General features: G+C 49.0%; 1 non-coding gene across 1 annotated transcript; it reads left to right on the top strand.

Moving 5' to 3' along the window:
- The first annotated feature begins 20,615 nt into the window (after positions 1-20,615).
- LOC146772841 (small nucleolar RNA SNORD2) lies at positions 20,616-20,687 on the top strand. Its single transcript, XR_014974904.1, has one exon. It is a non-coding gene; the product is annotated as a small nucleolar RNA SNORD2 (small nucleolar RNA).
- The last annotated feature ends 4,047 nt before the right edge of the window (positions 20,688-24,734 follow it).

Here is a 24,734-nt window from a genome sequence, read left to right as displayed (position 1 = left end):
ATGTAGGAGAGGCCTACACACCCTTGTGGCATCCCAGTCACGTGACATTTGTGTTAAACAGATATATATATATATATATATATATATATATATGCGATGCTTCCACACATGATGGTCGGGGAGGGGCGGCAAGGGAACCGATTTTATGCCGTAGTAGCGTTGCTCATGACACTCGACGCCTCCCCCACCACGTGGCCGGCCTGAACGGTTGTAGGCCCGTATCTTGTATGCTGACATTGTTTTAAATAAAGGGTCTCTTGAAAGAATCACGGAATCAGTGCCATGACTAATCACATAGGTTGATAGGGATTACTTCATTTGAATAAATGATTGTTACCCCCAAACAATAGAAAACAGATAATGCAGTCCCCATTTGCCTGAATCTTTTTGATTAACGGAGTTTGTACCCATCACACCTATCTTTTTCCAAGAGTTGTTAAACCATGGTCAACCATAGCTCAGGGTATATGCCGAACGCAAGGTATGGTATCTTGCACCCTAATACACGACCGATTGAGAAATGCATATATGACAAGGGAACCCGAATTTAGGAAATGAAATAAATTAGAGCATCCTTTGTCTCGGACAAAGAGAATAATAGGTCTGTGGTATCACCCATTCCTGCGACTAGCCTGGTACGTGGTAAGTAGAACCTTTTCGTGTCTGCGCGCGCTGGGGTACTTTGAATACTGCACATCCCCTCCCCTCTTTTTCCCCTCTTTTTCCCCTCTATAGATCACAACGAAGCTCCGACTGAAGAATGAAGTGGACATGGACCGCACTGAGTTCGATATCAAGGAAAATTTAGACAAACGTTGTGAGATAGTGCGTGAAGTGCAGACCACCATTGAGAACATAAGAAACTGTATGGCATGATTGTGCGTGTGTGCTATGATTACACGGTATAAATGTGTGTGCATCTCATGCTTAGGTGACTTGGAGAGAGCGTCACTGTATGATCGAAATGCTCACCATCGATCTAAGGGAGGAGAATACAGGGTCCGACACCCCCTAGGATAAACTACAAAATACTGAAAGTACGCAGCATGCATAGGAAAGGAGGACAGGAAAGGAGAGGTCCCGATGCTCAACGTAGCCCTGAATCTCCATCTTAAATTTCTGCACTTGATGCATGTACTGTCACACCCTATCCGGCATTTGTGTGTACGTGATCACCGAATTTATGTCTTTTCCCCGCTTGTGTTTCCTTACATGGAACAGACCCATGCTACTCCATGTTGTGTGTGCACCAAGTGGCCTATTTTCTTACCCATGTCTCTCTCTCTCGTTTTGTGTCGTATGTATGCCAAATAGCCTACTTGATGCACACATCTCCCCCCCCCCCCCTCTCTCTCTCTCTCTCTCTCTCTCTCTCTCTCTCTCTCTCTCTCTCTCTCTCTCCCACTCCCTCCCTCACTAAAAAGCCTTCTTACCCTCTTTTCTGTTTGAATAAATTAACGACACATACCTCCTCGGTAAGTGTATAATTGGCCTGGAGCACGGTGGTGTTCGAACAAATTGACTGAAACAAAACGACCGTACTCTGCCACGTTACTACCTCTCCTTTCTACAAATATTGAGCTTAATTGGCTGAGAAAAGAAAGGACAGGTAAGACGACTGATGTCTCCCAATTTGGCCCTCATCACGGGGACTATGTCAGTGGTTTCCGCTTTTCAGGGCTTTAACAACCCCATCTCCACCGCCCAGAATTACCCCCGCCCAATTACCCCGAAATAGAACGTCTAAAAGCACCCCGTCCTCCCAAGATAACCCCAGCCCTATACTAGCCGCCTCACTAATAATACATCGCCTAAACTATTAAAGGGTTACCTATTGTCGCCAGCAAAAATAATGCTTAGCTTATGTTCCTCCCCGAAATGGATACTCGTGAACCCGTGACAGTAGCACCTCGCACTTTCTTTTCATAAACTTAGCAGTCCTCGGAAGGATATATATATATTAACAAAACTTGTGTTGAGACGAACGAGCCTCTGCCGGAGAAGCCGGTTCGAATTTTTAATAGACTAGAAGGTTGACAGATGTCAGGCTTCCTGCAACCAGTATCGGGCGCAGGAATCGGCACCTAGGGGGCCAGACGATGGACAGGGACACCCACAGAAACTTGCACCACAGCAATGATTAATAGATTAGTAACGCACACACTAACATCAGAGTTAAAAGACACCAATCATGCAGCAACCGATAAAAACATGTCCGCAACTACTCGGTGGTTGGGAGAGAGGATGAAGTATGTAAATGTCTTCCCTGCCAACTCTCTAAGACTTTTGTTTCTTGTACCCATTTAAAGATAACGTGCTGCCATCGGAAGGGAGGGGTCGGACGTGACGCACAGCCTGGCTGCAGACCTTGGAACATCTATGACATCGACCAAGGGGGAGGCTACGAAGCAAAAAGGGCGTGGGACGAGACACCATTTTCAGGATGATAAGCGCGAGGGGCTACATCGAGGCCCCCTGCTCACCGACCAGCGTGCCTGAAGTCTCAACCCGTCGGGCCCGATTGGTGGGCCCAGTGCTGGAAGATTCTGCTCCCCTTGGTCCACATTTTTGATCTGATCCCACTCCACCCCCTCTTCCCTCGGCGTCCCGAAGCACGTCACACCCTTCTCTCTCTCACCATCTTTTATATGGATTATGAATCTGACCTACCCACAGAAGAACAAAAGGCAGGTACCCTGTCTCAAAGTACCTATGGTGAACTGTGTTAATGAACAGGGCTGTGGTCGGAGAACAATGAATGATCACACCCTGCAACGTGAGAAATTGGATTTGAGCTGGACCTTAGCTCCACCGCCGGTGCTCAACAGTGCCAACGAAAGAAGAACAACAATGAGAGCTTACCAGTGATAGCTCTTCATAAAAAGGACACTGGAAAGAAGAACCCATGTCAAAGTCGAAAATCCTCTCCCAACCACCTTTTTATACTAACTATCTTCTTATCAAGTTTTTATGGTGTTGCATCAATCACTTCCGACTGTACACTGAGAAGTTAAGGAAATGTAACTTTGTATAGTAACATCCATACAACACCAGCCATGTACACGACTACACTGTAACTCTGTATGTACTACCTCCTCGCCTACTTTATCACCTGTAAGTAACTATAAGCAAATGTGTCAGATTACTCCTGCATGTCCTAAAAACTCTGTATCTTTAAGGAATGTACGAAAGACATTAACGATTTTATAGCTGAAGGTTAACGAAGAATAAATGACGGCCAGGCAAGCTGGCGAGATATGTTAAAAGGGAGGACTGTGGAAATTTAGCGTGCAAACTGAACATTATCTGCGCCATCTTGCCTCTCCCCAGCACCACGCACCGCGAATGCACGGCCGCCATTTTAGGCACCCCACTCTCTCCCCGCTCATTTTCGATCACCAGCGCTTTCCCCTAGCGCTGCGAGCATCCCCCGCGCGCCGGCCACCCCTGCTCTCTCATACAGGCCATAAACCCTCTCCTTCTGCGCGACCCTGCTACGGAACCACATCCGACCGACATCCCATACATGGTCATGCCTCTCCTTTGATAACCCCCTTCCTCTGCGCCCCATTGTCCGAACTGGTCCCAGGCCATCACCTAGCCCTGCGGATGCAGTTTATTGCCCCTACTGTAAGGGAAACACCCCGCATCAAAGGGATTACAGTAGATCAAAGCCCCTACCCCCTGAGACCCGGCCGGTTGCACACACCCCCGGGAATTAGCGGAATACCCTGCTGCGCGATAGCCATCTCCCACTGCGGGTAGGGTGGGAACCTCTGCTGTAACTATGTGTGGGATCGGATCTGAGCCGGGGCTTCAGGGGATGTTCTTTCATGCATCGAGAGAATCTCAAGAATGTACTATATGCAATAAAGCAATAAACCGGTGTATAAGAGACCAGGTCTCAGAGATGCGGTTAGAGCACCTCGTGACGATACCTTGCTGTCTGATCTGATGTGTTCTGCTCCGACGGAATAAAACGTTGTTTCCTGCCTTCCAGTCTCCGGCGCCTGCCTCTTTCATTGGTAAATTATCGAGTGGTATGAGAGGCGATTACCGCCGGGCAAAATACTTGAAAGGTTATCGACTGAAACTGCCGCTACCATTTAACAACAGGACATTGTATAATATTAATAAATATATATATCTATATCTATATCTATATATATATATATATTCAATGAAAAAACCAAAGGTTTCACACATGTTATAGTTAGCTGGACATTTCACTCGTAAAAAACCAATGAAATTCCCCCGTTATAGTTAGTTCAGCTAACTATAACTCGCGCGCCCGCAATGCACTACTGATGACGTCACATATTACATCACTCATGACATGGTCAGTGACATCACTCATGACATCACTGATGACATCTCAAATGACATCACTGATGACATCATCCAGTGAATGTGTGTTTTTCTGAAAATTAAATATGCTTTATATATGTATATCTCAAGGTCTATGGAAGAATAAATGAGTATATAAGTGTCTAAATTGATGATTTGTTTTTGAAAAATTAATTGTATTACTGACTGATTAAGTGTATCTTTTTGAATACATGGCTAAGTGAGTAATGTTTAAATGTGTAAATACCTGTATCAGTCTCTCACTTTGTATATAAGTGGCTGCATGGGTTGGTGAGTAGCTACATGAGTGTCTATATAGGTTAATAGTTGGTTTTTTGAGTATCAGTATGAGTGTCTGAGTGTCTTCATGGTGCGGTGGGGGGTATTACGTAGTGCATAGATGCATGAATGAGTGACTCACTGTTTGTATGTGTTGAAGACAGCATGTGTGCAGGACTGTATGGGTGGATGAGTGTGTGCATGGGTGTGTTAGTGAGTGAATGACTGTCTCAATAGTGTCTTCATAAGTAACTACATATGTTTTAAACTAGTATATGTGACTACTGGTGTTTATAAGTGAGTATATGTGAGAGTGAGAGATTGGTAGACTTCCTGTATGAATAAGTATGTGTTTCTATAAGTGATTGTTTAAAAGACTAAGTATGTGTAAGTTTCTGTAAAAGTAAGTGTGGTGGTGTGTGTATAACTGTATATGCAAGTAAATGGATGTTTGATTCTTTATTAGCATGAGTGACTATGTGTGAGTAACTCTATGGATGAGTGGCATTGTGTTACAGGATGTTTAGGTGTATGAGTACATATGATGTGTGAGTACATGTATGAGTGACTGTATAGGATTGTTGGTGGATGAGTGGATGTGTATGTGGATCTTAGAATTACTGAATAGGTTGTTGTAACTGTTATTGGTATGTCCATTTTTTTGAAAATTTTAGTCTCTATTTTTGAATGTTTGTATCAAAGGTTATATTAGGGTGAGAGGAGGTCTACCACTCTGTCACAAGGATAATGTCATCAGTGATGTCATTTGAGATGTCATCAGTGATGTCATGAGTGATGTCACTGACCATGTCATGAGTGATGTAATATGTGACGTCATCAGTAGTGCATTGCGGGCGCGCGAGTTATAGTTAGCTGAACTAACTATAACGGGGGAATTTCATTGGTTTTTTACGAGTGAAATTTCCAGCTAACTATAACATGTGTGAAACCTTTGGTTTTTTCATTGAATTTCTAAGGTTTTTTAAATGCTAATTCCTAACTATAACGTGTGTGAAACCCATGGTTTTTTCAGTGAATTTCAAAGGTTTTTTAAATGCTAATTCCTAACTATAACGTGTGTGAAACCCATGGTTTTTTCAGTGAATTTGCAAGGTTTTTTAAATGCTAATATTTTTTTTTCTTTTTTATTTTTTTACATATTTTTATTTTAATTTTCTATCCTTTTTTAAAGACTATGGTTAAATTTTTAAAATTCTACAATATGTTTTTATTTTACATTTTTTATAAAATAAACAGGTAAAATTTATTAGCAATACATTTTTTCCTTTTTTTTTATTTTTTTTTAGTGCGCGTACGGTAAGCTTACGTTAAGCGTACGGTTTACGCAATGTCCGTAATTTATCTACGCTGTTTGCGTATAGTTACGCAATTTGCGTAGCCGCGCGTACTCCGCGTGGGGCGCGTACGCGTGTACGCTACACGCGCACGTTACGCGGAAGTGTCGGGGAGTGACTGTTATGCGCATGCGCGCGAGCGCGTGTCTTTTTTACGCGCATGCGTACTTTTGCCGTAAGCGTACCGTAAGCGTACGGTGGGTCATGTGATCATGAAACACAACTTTTGATTGGTTGAAACTACTTTCAGTTCTAGAACTCTCCTACACCACACCCATTCCCCTCATTTCTGCTTGTGATCCCTTAGGAGAAGGAGCTGGGTTGTCTTTGTGATACGATGGCAGAACAGCAGAGCTCTTCTGAGAGTGAGGCTAGCAGCACTACCTTGAGGCAGAGAGTGAGGAAACAAAAGACCTCTTACGTATGGGAGTATTTTACTTTTCCAGAAGGCCAGCAAAAGGTAAATGCACCCTTAGTGACTTGCAAGCTGTGTAAGCGTGTACTTTCAAGAGGGAATCCTGACAGGAAGTATTCCTTTGGGAATCACACCATGATGAGACACCTTAAGGATGTACACAGAAGGACACATGCTCGACTTACTGAAGGTAACCCTTCAGTAAATCAACCAAGCACATCCACAGCAGCTCAGCCTGGACCATCATCTGCAGGTCCTTCTTCTGCAGGTCAGGTGAGCCCTTCATCTGTGGGGGGAGCATCTCCTTTTTCTGGTCCTCTGGAAATTAACCCTCGGTTTGCGAGGGTTGAAGTACGGTGCGCCACTTGTCATGATCTAATTACTTATAGGGAGACCAGTATTTCCCTAGTGAACAGTAAAATAGATCAGCACACTTGTCGTACCGTCTAATATTCCCAATCTTTCTTTCCTCTGTCCCTGCATGAACACAACGGCTCTTTTAAGAGCCAACCTTACCTTTCATCTATTTTTAGGTCGAGGACTACCGGTCTGCCGAAGGCAGAACCGGAAGTCGGAAGATTTAATGTTTTCTAGAGTGGCTATTTAGCCCGCCTCTCTTTTAGCTTCTCCTCCATTGGCTGGCTTCCTAAACGGAGGGCAAAAGTAGGTCGCACACTGCTCGTCACACCAGCAAGTTGCCCCAAAGGACTGTGGGAAATGTAGTGGCGACGGCGGGTACGCCTATGCCACGATGTGTAAAAAGAACAGTATGTGTTGCGTTAGCCATCCCTGGACACGTGTTTCGAGGTAGTTGCCTCTCGTCAGCAGGGAGCAGGTCAGTGTAAGGGGGTGCCGTGTGGACTGCCAAAATGTAATTAAAAACAGGTCAAGTACCTCTCATGGCGCGCAGGTGCAGATCCAAGGCTCGTCAGCCCGTTGGCTCAAGGGAGCTGTAATAAATAGTGCAAAAGTAGGTCGCACACTGCTCGTCACACCAGCAAGTTGCCCCAAAGGACTGTGGGAAATGTAGTGGCGACGGCGGGTACGCCTATGCCACGATGTGTAAAAAGAACAGTATGTGTTGCGTTAGCCATCCCTGGACACGTGTTTCGAGGTAGTTGCCTCTCGTCAGCAGGGAGCAGGTCAGTGTAAGGGGGTGCCGTGTGGACTGCCAAAATGTAATTAAAAACAGGTCAAGTACCTCTCATGGCGCGCAGGTGCAGATCCAAGGCTCGTCAGCCCGTTGGCTCAAGGGAGCTGTAATAAATAGTGCAAAAGTAGGTCGCACACTGCTCGTCACACCAGCAAGTTGCCCCAAAGGACTGTGGGAAATGTAGTGGCGACGGCGGGTACGCCTATGCCACGATGTGTAAAAAGAACAGTATGTGTTGCGTTAGCCATCCCTGGACACGTGTTTCGAGGTAGTTGCCTCTCGTCAGCAGGGAGCAGGTCAGTGTAAGGGGGTGCCGTGTGGACTGCCAAAATGTAATTAAAAACAGGTCAAGTACCTCTCATGGCGCGCAGGTGCAGATCCAAGGCTCGTCAGCCCGTTGGCTCAAGGGAGCTGTAATAAATAGTGCAAAAGTAGGTCGCACACTGCTCGTCACACCAGCAAGTTGCCCCAAAGGACTGTGGGAAATGTAGTGGCGACGGCGGGTACGCCTATGCCACGATGTGTAAAAAGAACAGTATGTGTTGCGTTAGCCATCCCTGGACACGTGTTTCGAGGTAGTTGCCTCTCGTCAGCAGGGAGCAGGTCAGTGTAAGGGGGTGCCGTGTGGACTGCCAAAATGTAATTAAAAACAGGTCAAGTACCTCTCATGGCGCGCAGGTGCAGATCCAAGGCTCGTCAGCCCGTTGGCTCAAGGGAGCTGTAATAAATAGTGCAAAAGTAGGTCGCACACTGCTCGTCACACCAGCAAGTTGCCCCAAAGGACTGTGGGAAATGTAGTGGCGACGGCGGGTACGCCTATGCCACGATGTGTAAAAAGAACAGTATGTGTTGCGTTAGCCATCCCTGGACACGTGTTTCGAGGTAGTTGCCTCTCGTCAGCAGGGAGCAGGTCAGTGTAAGGGGGTGCCGTGTGGACTGCCAAAATGTAATTAAAAACAGGTCAAGTACCTCTCATGGCGCGCAGGTGCAGATCCAAGGCTCGTCAGCCCGTTGGCTCAAGGGAGCTGTAATAAATAGTGCAAAAGTAGGTCGCACACTGCTCGTCACACCAGCAAGTTGCCCCAAAGGACTGTGGGAAATGTAGTGGCGACGGCGGGTACGCCTATGCCACGATGTGTAAAAAGAACAGTATGTGTTGCGTTAGCCATCCCTGGACACGTGTTTCGAGGTAGTTGCCTCTCGTCAGCAGGGAGCAGGTCAGTGTAAGGGGGTGCCGTGTGGACTGCCAAAATGTAATTAAAAACAGGTCAAGTACCTCTCATGGCGCGCAGGTGCAGATCCAAGGCTCGTCAGCCCGTTGGCTCAAGGGAGCTGTAATAAATAGTGCAAAAGTAGGTCGCACACTGCTCGTCACACCAGCAAGTTGCCCCAAAGGACTGTGGGAAATGTAGTGGCGACGGCGGGTACGCCTATGCCACGATGTGTAAAAAGAACAGTATGTGTTGCGTTAGCCATCCCTGGACACGTGTTTCGAGGTAGTTGCCTCTCGTCAGCAGGGAGCAGGTCAGTGTAAGGGGGTGCCGTGTGGACTGCCAAAATGTAATTAAAAACAGGTCAAGTACCTCTCATGGCGCGCAGGTGCAGATCCAAGGCTCGTCAGCCCGTTGGCTCAAGGGAGCTGTAATAAATAGTGCAAAAGTAGGTCGCACACTGCTCGTCACACCAGCAAGTTGCCCCAAAGGACTGTGGGAAATGTAGTGGCGACGGCGGGTACGCCTATGCCACGATGTGTAAAAAGAACAGTATGTGTTGCGTTAGCCATCCCTGGACACGTGTTTCGAGGTAGTTGCCTCTCGTCAGCAGGGAGCAGGTCAGTGTAAGGGGGTGCCGTGTGGACTGCCAAAATGTAATTAAAAACAGGTCAAGTACCTCTCATGGCGCGCAGGTGCAGATCCAAGGCTCGTCAGCCCGTTGGCTCAAGGGAGCTGTAATAAATAGTGCAAAAGTAGGTCGCACACTGCTCGTCACACCAGCAAGTTGCCCCAAAGGACTGTGGGAAATGTAGTGGCGACGGCGGGTACGCCTATGCCACGATGTGTAAAAAGAACAGTATGTGTTGCGTTAGCCATCCCTGGACACGTGTTTCGAGGTAGTTGCCTCTCGTCAGCAGGGAGCAGGTCAGTGTAAGGGGGTGCCGTGTGGACTGCCAAAATGTAATTAAAAACAGGTCAAGTACCTCTCATGGCGCGCAGGTGCAGATCCAAGGCTCGTCAGCCCGTTGGCTCAAGGGAGCTGTAATAAATAGTGCAAAAGTAGGTCGCACACTGCTCGTCACACCAGCAAGTTGCCCCAAAGGACTGTGGGAAATGTAGTGGCGACGGCGGGTACGCCTATGCCACGATGTGTAAAAAGAACAGTATGTGTTGCGTTAGCCATCCCTGGACACGTGTTTCGAGGTAGTTGCCTCTCGTCAGCAGGGAGCAGGTCAGTGTAAGGGGGTGCCGTGTGGACTGCCAAAATGTAATTAAAAACAGGTCAAGTACCTCTCATGGCGCGCAGGTGCAGATCCAAGGCTCGTCAGCCCGTTGGCTCAAGGGAGCTGTAATAAATAGTGCAAAAGTAGGTCGCACACTGCTCGTCACACCAGCAAGTTGCCCCAAAGGACTGTGGGAAATGTAGTGGCGACGGCGGGTACGCCTATGCCACGATGTGTAAAAAGAACAGTATGTGTTGCGTTAGCCATCCCTGGACACGTGTTTCGAGGTAGTTGCCTCTCGTCAGCAGGGAGCAGGTCAGTGTAAGGGGGTGCCGTGTGGACTGCCAAAATGTAATTAAAAACAGGTCAAGTACCTCTCATGGCGCGCAGGTGCAGATCCAAGGCTCGTCAGCCCGTTGGCTCAAGGGAGCTGTAATAAATAGTGCAAAAGTAGGTCGCACACTGCTCGTCACACCAGCAAGTTGCCCCAAAGGACTGTGGGAAATGTAGTGGCGACGGCGGGTACGCCTATGCCACGATGTGTAAAAAGAACAGTATGTGTTGCGTTAGCCATCCCTGGACACGTGTTTCGAGGTAGTTGCCTCTCGTCAGCAGGGAGCAGGTCAGTGTAAGGGGGTGCCGTGTGGACTGCCAAAATGTAATTAAAAACAGGTCAAGTACCTCTCATGGCGCGCAGGTGCAGATCCAAGGCTCGTCAGCCCGTTGGCTCAAGGGAGCTGTAATAAATAGTGCAAAAGTAGGTCGCACACTGCTCGTCACACCAGCAAGTTGCCCCAAAGGACTGTGGGAAATGTAGTGGCGACGGCGGGTACGCCTATGCCACGATGTGTAAAAAGAACAGTATGTGTTGCGTTAGCCATCCCTGGACACGTGTTTCGAGGTAGTTGCCTCTCGTCAGCAGGGAGCAGGTCAGTGTAAGGGGGTGCCGTGTGGACTGCCAAAATGTAATTAAAAACAGGTCAAGTACCTCTCATGGCGCGCAGGTGCAGATCCAAGGCTCGTCAGCCCGTTGGCTCAAGGGAGCTGTAATAAATAGTGCAAAAGTAGGTCGCACACTGCTCGTCACACCAGCAAGTTGCCCCAAAGGACTGTGGCAACTACCTCGAAACACGTGTCCAGGGATGGCACACGCCACGCATACTTGCATTCACACTCGAGCATAGGTGTATCCGCCGACGCTGACCTTCAGGGACCATTTTCATTGGGGGAACACGCCTGGTAGGTGTAGCAGTGTGCGACCAATCTGGTTTAACTTTATATTCAGGCTCCCTTGAGCCGGTGGAGTCGACGGACTCATGGTTACGCACCTGCGCGCTACGAGAGGTACTAGACCTGATAACGATTTTAGCAGCTTACACAGCAACCCCACACATTTTCCTACTCCCTGCTGACGAGAGGCAACTACCTCGAAACACGTGTCCAGGGATGGCACACGCCACGCATACTTGCATTCACACTCGAGCATAGGTGTATCCGCCGACGCTGACCTTCAGGGACCATTTTCATTGGGGGAACACGCCTGGTAGGTGTAGCAGTGTGCGACCAATCTGGTTTAACTTTATATTCAGGCTCCCTTGAGCCGGTGGAGTCGACGGACTCATGGTTACGCACCTGCGCGCTACGAGAGGTACTAGACCTGATAACGATTTTAGCAGCTTACACAGCAACCCCACACATTTTCCTACTCCCTGCTGACGAGAGGCAACTACCTCGAAACACGTGTCCAGGGATGGCACACGCCACGCATACTTGCATTCACACTCGAGCATAGGTGTATCCGCCGACGCTGACCTTCAGGGACCATTTTCATTGGGGGAACACGCCTGGTAGGTGTAGCAGTGTGCGACCAATCTGGTTTAACTTTATATTCAGGCTCCCTTGAGCCGGTGGAGTCGACGGACTCATGGTTACGCACCTGCGCGCTACGAGAGGTACTAGACCTGATAACGATTTTAGCAGCTTACACAGCAACCCCACACATTTTCCTACTCCCTGCTGACGAGAGGCAACTACCTCGAAACACGTGTCCAGGGATGGCACACGCCACGCATACTTGCATTCACACTCGAGCATAGGTGTATCCGCCGACGCTGACCTTCAGGGACCATTTTCATTGGGGGAACACGCCTGGTAGGTGTAGCAGTGTGCGACCAATCTGGTTTAACTTTATATTCAGGCTCCCTTGAGCCGGTGGAGTCGACGGACTCATGGTTACGCACCTGCGCGCTACGAGAGGTACTAGACCTGATAACGATTTTAGCAGCTTACACAGCAACCCCACACATTTTCCTACTCCCTGCTGACGAGAGGCAACTACCTCGAAACACGTGTCCAGGGATGGCACACGCCACGCATACTTGCATTCACACTCGAGCATAGGTGTATCCGCCGACGCTGACCTTCAGGGACCATTTTCATTGGGGGAACACGCCTGGTAGGTGTAGCAGTGTGCGACCAATCTGGTTTAACTTTATATTCAGGCTCCCTTGAGCCGGTGGAGTCGACGGACTCATGGTTACGCACCTGCGCGCTACGAGAGGTACTAGACCTGATAACGATTTTAGCAGCTTACACAGCAACCCCACACATTTTCCTACTCCCTGCTGACGAGAGGCAACTACCTCGAAACACGTGTCCAGGGATGGCACACGCCACGCATACTTGCATTCACACTCGAGCATAGGTGTATCCGCCGACGCTGACCTTCAGGGACCATTTTCATTGGGGGAACACGCCTGGTAGGTGTAGCAGTGTGCGACCAATCTGGTTTAACTTTATATTCAGGCTCCCTTGAGCCGGTGGAGTCGACGGACTCATGGTTACGCACCTGCGCGCTACGAGAGGTACTAGACCTGATAACGATTTTAGCAGCTTACACAGCAACCCCACACATTTTCCTACTCCCTGCTGACGAGAGGCAACTACCTCGAAACACGTGTCCAGGGATGGCACACGCCACGCATACTTGCATTCACACTCGAGCATAGGTGTATCCGCCGACGCTGACCTTCAGGGACCATTTTCATTGGGGGAACACGCCTGGTAGGTGTAGCAGTGTGCGACCAATCTGGTTTAACTTTATATTCAGGCTCCCTTGAGCCGGTGGAGTCGACGGACTCATGGTTACGCACCTGCGCGCTACGAGAGGTACTAGACCTGATAACGATTTTAGCAGCTTACACAGCAACCCCACACATTTTCCTACTCCCTGCTGACGAGAGGCAACTACCTCGAAACACGTGTCCAGGGATGGCACACGCCACGCATACTTGCATTCACACTCGAGCATAGGTGTATCCGCCGACGCTGACCTTCAGGGACCATTTTCATTGGGGGAACACGCCTGGTAGGTGTAGCAGTGTGCGACCAATCTGGTTTAACTTTATATTCAGGCTCCCTTGAGCCGGTGGAGTCGACGGACTCATGGTTACGCACCTGCGCGCTACGAGAGGTACTAGACCTGATAACGATTTTAGCAGCTTACACAGCAACCCCACACATTTTCCTACTCCCTGCTGACGAGAGGCAACTACCTCGAAACACGTGTCCAGGGATGGCACACGCCACGCATACTTGCATTCACACTCGAGCATAGGTGTATCCGCCGACGCTGACCTTCAGGGACCATTTTCATTGGGGGAACACGCCTGGTAGGTGTAGCAGTGTGCGACCAATCTGGTTTAACTTTATATTCAGGCTCCCTTGAGCCGGTGGAGTCGACGGACTCATGGTTACGCACCTGCGCGCTACGAGAGGTACTAGACCTGATAACGATTTTAGCAGCTTACACAGCAACCCCACACATTTTCCTACTCCCTGCTGACGAGAGGCAACTACCTCGAAACACGTGTCCAGGGATGGCACACGCCACGCATACTTGCATTCACACTCGAGCATAGGTGTATCCGCCGACGCTGACCTTCAGGGACCATTTTCATTGGGGGAACACGCCTGGTAGGTGTAGCAGTGTGCGACCAATCTGGTTTAACTTTATATTCAGGCTCCCTTGAGCCGGTGGAGTCGACGGACTCATGGTTACGCACCTGCGCGCTACGAGAGGTACTAGACCTGATAACGATTTTAGCAGCTTACACAGCAACCCCACACATTTTCCTACTCCCTGCTGACGAGAGGCAACTACCTCGAAACACGTGTCCAGGGATGGCACACGCCACGCATACTTGCATTCACACTCGAGCATAGGTGTATCCGCCGACGCTGACCTTCAGGGACCATTTTCATTGGGGGAACACGCCTGGTAGGTGTAGCAGTGTGCGACCAATCTGGTTTAACTTTATATTCAGGCTCCCTTGAGCCGGTGGAGTCGACGGACTCATGGTTACGCACCTGCGCGCTACGAGAGGTACTAGACCTGATAACGATTTTAGCAGCTTACACAGCAACCCCACACATTTTCCTACTCCCTGCTGACGAGAGGCAACTACCTCGAAACACGTGTCCAGGGATGGCACACGCCACGCATACTTGCATTCACACTCGAGCATAGGTGTATCCGCCGACGCTGACCTTCAGGGACCATTTTCATTGGGGGAACACGCCTGGTAGGTGTAGCAGTGTGCGACCAATCTGGTTTAACTTTATATTCAGGCTCCCTTGAGCCGGTGGAGTCGACGGACTCATGGTTACGCACCTGCGCGCTACGAGAGGTACTAGACCTGATAACGATTTTAGCAGCTTACACAGCAACCCCACACATTTTCCTACTCCCTGCTGACGAGAGGCAACTACCTCGAAACACGTGTCCAGGGATGGCACACGCCACGCATACTTGCATTCACACTCGAGCATAGGTGTATCCGCCGACGCTGACCTTCAGGGACCATTTTCATTGGGGGAACACGCCTGGTAGGTGTAGCAGTGTGCGACCAATCTGGTTTAACTTTATATTCAGGCTCCCTTGAGCCGGTGGAGTCGACGGACTCATGGTTACGCACCTGCGCGCTACGAGAGGTACTAGACCTGATAACGATTTTAGCAGCTTACACAGCAACCCCACACATTTTCCTACTCCCTGCTGACGAGAGGCAACTACCTCGAAACACGTGTCCAGGGATGGCACACGCCACGCATACTTGCATTCACACTCGAGCATAGGTGTATCCGCCGACGCTGACCTTCAGGGACCATTTTCATTGGGGGAACACGCCTGGTAGGTGTAGCAGTGTGCGACCAATCTGGTTTAACTTTATATTCAGGCTCCCTTGAGCCGGTGGAGTCGACGGACTCATGGTTACGCACCTGCGCGCTACGAGAGGTACTAGACCTGATAACGATTTTAGCAGCTTACACAGCAACCCCACACATTTTCCTACTCCCTGCTGACGAGAGGCAACTACCTCGAAACACGTGTCCAGGGATGGCACACGCCACGCATACTTGCATTCACACTCGAGCATAGGTGTATCCGCCGACGCTGACCTTCAGGGACCATTTTCATTGGGGGAACACGCCTGGTAGGTGTAGCAGTGTGCGACCAATCTGGTTTAACTTTATATTCAGGCTCCCTTGAGCCGGTGGAGTCGACGGACTCATGGTTACGCACCTGCGCGCTACGAGAGGTACTAGACCTGATAACGATTTTAGCAGCTTACACAGCAACCCCACACATTTTCCTACTCCCTGCTGACGAGAGGCAACTACCTCGAAACACGTGTCCAGGGATGGCACACGCCACGCATACTTGCATTCACACTCGAGCATAGGTGTATCCGCCGACGCTGACCTTCAGGGACCATTTTCATTGGGGGAACACGCCTGGTAGGTGTAGCAGTGTGCGACCAATCTGGTTTAACTTTATATTCAGGCTCCCTTGAGCCGGTGGAGTCGACGGACTCATGGTTACGCACCTGCGCGCTACGAGAGGTACTAGACCTGATAACGATTTTAGCAGCTTACACAGCAACCCCACACATTTTCCTACTCCCTGCTGACGAGAGGCAACTACCTCGAAACACGTGTCCAGGGATGGCACACGCCACGCATACTTGCATTCACACTCGAGCATAGGTGTATCCGCCGACGCTGACCTTCAGGGACCATTTTCATTGGGGGAACACGCCTGGTAGGTGTAGCAGTGTGCGACCAATCTGGTTTAACTTTATATTCAGGCTCCCTTGAGCCGGTGGAGTCGACGGACTCATGGTTACGCACCTGCGCGCTACGAGAGGTACTAGACCTGATAACGATTTTAGCAGCTTACACAGCAACCCCACACATTTTCCTACTCCCTGCTGACGAGAGGCAACTACCTCGAAACACGTGTCCAGGGATGGCACACGCCACGCATACTTGCATTCACACTCGAGCATAGGTGTATCCGCCGACGCTGACCTTCAGGGACCATTTTCATTGGGGGAACACGCCTGGTAGGTGTAGCAGTGTGCGACCAATCTGGTTTAACTTTATATTCAGGCTCCCTTGAGCCGGTGGAGTCGACGGACTCATGGTTACGCACCTGCGCGCTACGAGAGGTACTAGACCTGATAACGATTTTAGCAGCTTACACAGCAACCCCACACATTTTCCTACTCCCTGCTGACGAGAGGCAACTACCTCGAAACACGTGTCCAGGGATGGCACACGCCACGCATACTTGCATTCACACTCGAGCATAGGTGTATCCGCCGACGCTGACCTTCAGGGACCATTTTCATTGGGGGAACACGCCTGGTAGGTGTAGCAGTGTGCGACCAATCTGGTTTAACTTTATATTCAGGCTCCCTTGAGCCGGTGGAGTCGACGGACTCATGGTTACGCACCTGCGCGCTACGAGAGGTACTAGACCTGATAACGATTTTAGCAGCTTACACAGCAACCCCACACATTTTCCTACTCCCTGCTGACGAGAGGCAACTACCTCGAAACACGTGTCCAGGGATGGCACACGCCACGCATACTTGCATTCACACTCGAGCATAGGTGTATCCGCCGACGCTGACCTTCAGGGACCATTTTCATTGGGGGAACACGCCTGGTAGGTGTAGCAGTGTGCGACCAATCTGGTTTAACTTTATATTCAGGCTCCCTTGAGCCGGTGGAGTCGACGGACTCATGGTTACGCACCTGCGCGCTACGAGAGGTACTAGACCTGATAACGATTTTAGCAGCTTACACAGCAACCCCACACATTTTCCTACTCCCTGCTGACGAGAGGCAACTACCTCGAAACACGTGTCCAGGGATGGCACACGCCACGCATACTTGCATTCACACTCGAGCATAGGTGTATCCGCCGACGCTGACCTTCAGGGACCATTTTCATTGGGGGAACACGCCTGGTAGGTGTAGCAGTGTGCGACCAATCTGGTTTAACTTTATATTCAGGCTCCCTTGAGCCGGTGGAGTCGACGGACTCATGGTTACGCACCTGCGCGCTACGAGAGGTACTAGACCTGATAACGATTTTAGCAGCTTACACAGCAACCCCACACATTTTCCTACTCCCTGCTGACGAGAGGCAACTACCTCGAAACACGTGTCCAGGGATGGCACACGCCACGCATACTTGCATTCACACTCGAGCATAGGTGTATCCGCCGACGCTGACCTTCAGGGACCATTTTCATTGGGGGAACACGCCTGGTAGGTGTAGCAGTGTGCGACCAATCTGGTTTAACTTTATATTCAGGCTCCCTTGAGCCGGTGGAGTCGACGGACTCATGGTTACGCACCTGCGCGCTACGAGAGGTACTAGACCTGATAACGATTTTAGCAGCTTACACAGCAACCCCACACATTTTCCTACTCCCTGCTGACGAGAGGCAACTACCTCGAAACACGTGTCCAGGGATGGCACACGCCACGCATACTTGCATTCACACTCGAGCATAGGTGTATCCGCCGACGCTGACCTTCAGGGACCATTTTCATTGGGGGAACACGCCTGGTAGGTGTAGCAGTGTGCGACCAATCTGGTTTAACTTTATATTCAGGCTCCCTTGAGCCGGTGGAGTCGACGGACTCATGGTTACGCACCTGCGCGCTACGAGAGGTACTAGACCTGATAACGATTTTAGCAGCTTACACAGCAACCCCACACATTTTCCTACTCCCTGCTGACGAGAGGCAACTACCTCGAAACACGTGTCCAGGGATGGCACACGCCACGCATACTTGCATTCACACTCGAGCATAGGTGTATCCGCCGACGCTGACCTTCAGGGACCATTTTCATTGGGGGAACACGCCTGGTAGGTGTAGCAGTGTGCGACCAATCTGGTTTAACTTTATATTCAGGCTCCCTTGAGCCGGTGGAGTCGACGGACTCATGGTTACGCACCTGCGCGCTACGAGAGGTACTAGACCTGATAACGATTTTAGCAGCTTACACAGCAACCCCACACATTTTCCTACTCCCTGCTGACGAGAGGCAACTACCTCGAAACACGTGTCCAGGGATGGCACACGCCACGCATACTTGCATTCACACTCGAGCATAGGTGTATCCGCCGACGCTGACCTTCAGGGACCATTTTCATTGGGGGAACACGCCTGGTAGGTGTAGCAGTGTGCGACCAATCTGGTTTAACTTTATATTCAGGCTCCCTTGAGCCGGTGGAGTCGACGGACTCATGGTTACGCACCTGCGCGCTACGAGAGGTACTAGACCTGATAACGATTTTAGCAGCTTACACAGCAACCCCACACATTTTCCTACTCCCTGCTGACGAGAGGCAACTACCTCGAAACACGTGTCCAGGGATGGCACACGCCACGCATACTTGCATTCACACTCGAGCATAGGTGTATCCGCCGACGCTGACCTTCAGGGACCATTTTCATTGGGGGAACACGCCTGGTAGGTGTAGCAGTGTGCGACCAATCTGGTTTAACTTTATATTCAGGCTCCCTTGAGCCGGTGGAGTCGACGGACTCATGGTTACGCACCTGCGCGCTACGAGAGGTACTAGACCTGATAACGATTTTAGCAGCTTACACAGCAACCCCACACATTTTCCTACTCCCTGCTGACGAGAGGCAACTACCTCGAAACACGTGTCCAGGGATGGCACACGCCACGCATACTTGCATTCACACTCGAGCATAGGTGTATCCGCCGACGCTGACCTTCAGGGACCATTTTCATTGGGGGAACACGCCTGGTAGGTGTAGCAGTGTGCGACCAATCTGGTTTAACTTTATATTCAGGCTCCCTTGAGCCGGTGGAGTCGACGGACTCATGGTTACGCACCTGCGCGCTACGAGAGGTACTAGACCTGATAACGATTTTAGCAGCTTACACAGCAACCCCACACATTTTCCTACTCCCTGCTGACGAGAGGCAACTACCTCGAAACACGTGTCCAGGGATGGCACACGCCACGCATACTTGCATTCACACTCGAGCATAGGTGTATCCGCCGACGCTGACCTTCAGGGACCATTTTCATTGGGGGAACACGCCTGGTAGGTGTAGCAGTGTGCGACCAATCTGGTTTAACTTCCTAAACGGAGGCCAGCTATTGGAGGAGAGAGCCGTCCCTCCAAATAGGCTCCGTCTTTTTCAGATTCGGGGGCGTGTTCCTGCTGTTCTTTCCACTTTTTAGCCACGCCCCTTTAGAACAGCAGGAACACGCCCTCGAATCTGAAAAAGTTTCGAAGCTTCCATCCGCCATTTTTTAGGACTCACCAGAAGCTCCGAGGGCGTTGCAGGCGTTTGTCTCCTACAGGGGTAGACTTACGGACGAAGTGGAACACCAGATCAGGGAAGGCTGAAATGTCAGGTAATTCCTAGCTCTTTATTGTGGGGGTGAGCGGATTGCCGGCCCTGACGCAAAGCTTGTCCCCTGATGCCAAAACATGGCCTGTGACCCGGGGCAGTGAAGGGTGGTACAACGCGTGTGTAAGCAGGGCAAAGTGAAATGATGCAGCCGCCATAAACTTGGATTATTATACTGAATCCCATCCGTAGTTTTTACACCTAGACTAAATAAAGGGGCAGTGTTTAGCGTCTCGCTAGATAGCACCTTCACCTAGACCAGACACTTGAAGAATTTGGATGCCAGCCCCAGAATTGTCATGTTCTTCGTACTGTGTGTAGCAACACAATTTATAATTGGCTCTTTAGCGCCTCGGAATATCGTTTAATCGAGCTTTGTTTTTAGTAATTCGTGGTAGTTTAGAAGTCAGGTGTCTGATTGTGGAGGTATGTACTGTACTGGGCGTTAATAATTCATTAAGTATCGCAGCTCTGCAGCCTTACTTGAACGACCTTTTTTCCTCTGCACTTCAATCTGCTGTTGCTACTTCCCTTTAGCAGAACGCTTGTATTCAAACATTGGACACTTTCTGCCACGAAATTCACGTTGATTCGGGACCGCAACCAAATGATAAAACCTTGCGCTTAAAACTGACTTGTGTTGCTTGTCTCTGTTTAAGACGGATTTAATGGCGGCTTTTTGTCTCCTACAGGGGTAGACTTTCGGACGAAGTGGAACCCAAGATCAGTGAAAGCTGAAATTCAGGTATTTCCTAGCTCTTTATTGTGTGGGTGAGTGGATTGCCGGCCCTAAAGCAAAGCTTGTCCACTGATGCCAAAACGTGGCCTGTGACCCGGGGCAGTGAAGGGTGGTACATCACGTGTGGACAAAGTGAAATGAGGGCTTAAACATCTTTCGGGACAGACAACCAAATGGTGATAAAACGTAATGCTGATCACTTTGTGCAACCCCCCCCCCCCCCCCCCTCCGGTCCAGGTAACCCATCATACCGAGCGTGTCGTAATTATGATTGGTGGTTAAGTCGGTCTTTCTAGGGCATGTCACGTGAGCAATGCATACTGAGTGAATATTTTGGTGTCAACGGCAGTGGCTTTTCTATTCCGTATTTTCTGAGCACGCCGTCAGTCTGCACACTGAATACTTCAGCGAAGAAATTAGCTGTACTGTCGTAATTTCCCCTTGAAACAAACAGTGGTGGGGGCAGTGTTTAGCGTCTCTATGTAGCTCCTTCATCGAGAATAGACATTTGATGAATTTTGAGGCCAGTCCCAGGATTGGCATGTTTTTCATATAAACTGTGTGTAGCAACACAATTTATAATTGGCTTTTTAGCGCCTCGGCATATCCTCTAAACGAGCTTCGTGTTTATGGTGATTCGGTGGTAGCGACTAAATAACGGGCCTTCTCCACGCCTGAGTAGTTTTCATACTAAATAACTTATAATTAAGAAGTTTCTTGTTCGGTTTGGAGGGAATGTGTCTAATCGTGGAGGTATGTGCACTAAGTAATACTCGTAGGTAATTTCATCGTTGCTAGTATTGGGCGTTGATAATTCAAGTATCGCAGACTCACTCGAACGACATTTTTTCCTAGATACTTCCATCTGCTGTTGCTACTTCCTTTAGCAGAACGAAATTCACGTTGATTGTTGGTTTTGCACTAATCTTTATTTCTGTGTTTAACAGCATTCCGATGTCCGAAGGATGCGCAGTTCGTTCTAGAGGGAGACTATCTTCACAGCACAATTGCGGGTAAATATCAGACCACCTCGGAACTCCCCTAAAAGACTGCAAAGTTTAAGGAACGTTACAGAAATTCAGACTCTTGCGAGGGTATATTAAAGGCCTCACTCCACGAGGACTACACAGTTGTAGTTCATCACTACTTTGTGGCCAACATGCTGTTCAGATATCATTTTAATTGATTAAAACTACCGTGCTTGCTTAAATCACTGCTATGACTTGCGCTCAGTTCCACACGGTGGAAGCATTTAGTTTCCTTTTACGGTCGAGCCTAGGCAGTGCGCTGTTTTTGAGACATGCGGTGTCTCCTTTGTGCACACCCATCGTTTTCATTGGTTCCTTTTTAGGCGAGGGACCATCTGGTCTGCCGAAAGCAGAACCGGAAGTCCGGAGATTTAATGTTTCTGAGAGTGGCTATTTAGCCCGCCTCTCTTTTTGCCTCTCCTCCATTGGCTGGCTTCCTAAACGGAGGCCAGCCATTGGAGGAGAGAGCCGTCCCTCCAAATAGGCTCCGTCTTTTTCAGATTCGGGGGCGTGTTCCGTGCTGTTCTTTCCACTTTTTACCCACGCCCATTTTCGAACAGCAGGAACACGCCCTCGATTCCGAAAAAGTTTCGAAGCTTCCATCCGCCATTTTTTATCAATCACTCGAAGCTCCGAGGGCGTTGCAGGCGGTGCCGGGCTCGGGAATCCTGTGCACAGCTCCCAGGTGCAGCCTGCTCTATGCCCGGCTGCCCTGTGCGCATCACAGACCGACAGCCTCCTCCCGAGGATCCCGGTGGCTGCGCTCCACCCTCACCCCGGCCGCTACCTTCCAGTGCCGTCCGCGCCGCGGCACCAGCAGCAAACAGCTCTGGGATCGTGCACAACCGGGAGCCCCGTGTGCTCCCGGTTGTGTCCCATATAGTGGCTTTGAAAGTTGACAAATGTTACTGTAAATGACTATGACCCATACTTTCCCCAAAAATGATTATTGGGGTTGTGCGTATCTTTTTGGGGTGAGAGGTCGGTCCGCAGCTTGCCAGTCTACAAACGATTACTATCATCGAACACAGCCACGTATTGAGTGTTTATTGGTGGGGACTGTTAGAGCCGTAGGTCTGGGTGGAAAGAACCCCCTTTACACTGGAGGTTCATGTACAGCTGTGCACTCACACCGCATGCAGTGCAGGGACATGGCCCGAAGGTGCCTTCGCACAAACAAGGAACCGGTCAGATCGAGGGATGGGGGCACACCACAGCCCCACGGAAGGCCACTACAGAACTGGCTCTCTGCTCCAGGAGCGCCCTCAGCTCTGCGCCCCCCCTGCAGACTCCCTTTTACAGCCGGGAGCGCCCTGGACTTCAGAGCCTGCGCCGTCAGCACAGCGTCGCACTGAAGGCACGGGCGGGGCATTAACCCCTCTCTCCCAGGCGAGCCTGCGCCTCCCTTGTGTGAGGCCACCCTCCCATCCACTCCTGAAGCCTTGGTTGGAACTAGGCAAGGACCCTGCATCACGCCACTGCAGGTGTGTGCGTTTCTGGGGATGGGAAGCAGCACAGTAACACCATGCACAATGTGAACATGCCATTATGCAAATATAAAGCACACCCGACAACATGAATTTCAGCCTGCCACCCCATCAATGGTTAATATTCACAGCCGGGTGTATTTACTGCCTTCATAATAAATATGAGTTAGTGAATATAGCACCAATACTCACCCCGCCCCAAAAAACAGCAGAAACAGTCCTTGGAACCCAAGCAGTCCCCAATATCCTAGCAATTTACTATTCGGAAGCCCACCGTCAGTGTAATCGAATGTAAAAAGTTTGTGGGCACACGTCATATTATATTTCAGATTTCATAATGTTTTCGAAAATTCTAATTCGCCATCACAGAGTTTTACATACTTCTGAGATAAAAAGGCTTAGAAATCACATTTGAAATTGAGTTAAAATGTGTTGATGTGTGTGCTGCAGGCAGTAAAACTTTTTTTTAAATCCAGGTGAAAAAGTCTAGTGTTTGGGGGTCTGTTGCCCTTTCGCCAGAATTTTGTAAATTTTTTGCAGTTTTATGTAGCGCTACGTCGACCGGAGCTATTGGAGGGCAATACTGTTCACCAGTTCCATTACACATGGTTTATTCGTTTTTGTAGCCACGAGGAGATTAAGTAATTTGTCTCGAAACACAAGTGGTTGAGCAGACGCCGAGATTCGAAACCGGTTCCTCAGTTTCAAATTCGACGGCACTGGCCATAACGCCACATCCCTTAACGTCTTCCTAATGTTTACATCTCTTGGTCTTTAGGGTGTTGTAATGTTTCCTATATCTCACTACCTCACAACATCCCTCTCTATATCACTGTTTCACTACCTCACTCTCTCTCACTACATAACTCTCTCTACCTCACTACTCCACTCTATCTCACTACCTCCCTATCTCACAACTTCTCTCTCTCAAAACATCACTACCTCACTCTCTAGCTCACAACCTCACAACTTCACTCTCTCACTCACTACCTCAATCACTCTCTATCTCACTACCTCACTCTTTCTATCTCACTAACTCACTTTCACTCTCTCTTTCACTACCTCTCTCTCTCTCACTACATCACAACATCACTCTATGCTTATATATCACTACCTCACAACATCCCTCTCCCTCACTACCTCACTCTTTCACTACCTCACTCTCTATCTCACTACCTCACTCTCTATCTCACTACCTCACTCTCTATTTCAATACCTCACTCTCTCTCTCTATCTCACTACCTCACTCTCTCTCTGCTAATGCAATAGGTATCACATATGCAAAAAAAAGCTAATGCCCATAGAAATGACAATGCCATTTATTTAGGGATACAAAAATGATTTAAAAAATAATGAGCAATACCAATAGCTCTACCTATAATATTGCCGAGACCATTGCATTGTAAATGCTTGTTTATATATGTTTTTAAAACTTTTTTTTGATTTTTTTTTTACCGTACGCGTACGGTACGCGTAATTATTATTTTTTTTTTAAAAAACACTAAAAATCAATTATCACATTACAAGGTCCTTGAGAGACTACAAAGAAAAACTGAAAATGTGATTGTGGAGAAGTGGAAAAAAGGGACCATGATATTTTTGACTTACCATACCCACTCAAAAAAATATTTATTCATTTAAATTTTTTTTTAATTGCTTTAAAAATGGTTCTAGTTTTCGAAAATTATCTATCTCAATCTGAAAAAAAAGAAAAAAGTATTAATATTTAATAAA

This window comes from Triturus cristatus, chromosome 12, assembly GCF_964204655.1.
Source record: "Triturus cristatus chromosome 12, aTriCri1.1, whole genome shotgun sequence".
Lineage (NCBI taxonomy): Eukaryota > Metazoa > Chordata > Amphibia > Caudata > Salamandridae > Triturus > Triturus cristatus.
The sequence above is the reverse complement of the archived record's forward strand: the minus strand, read 5'-3'. Positions and strand labels throughout refer to the sequence as shown.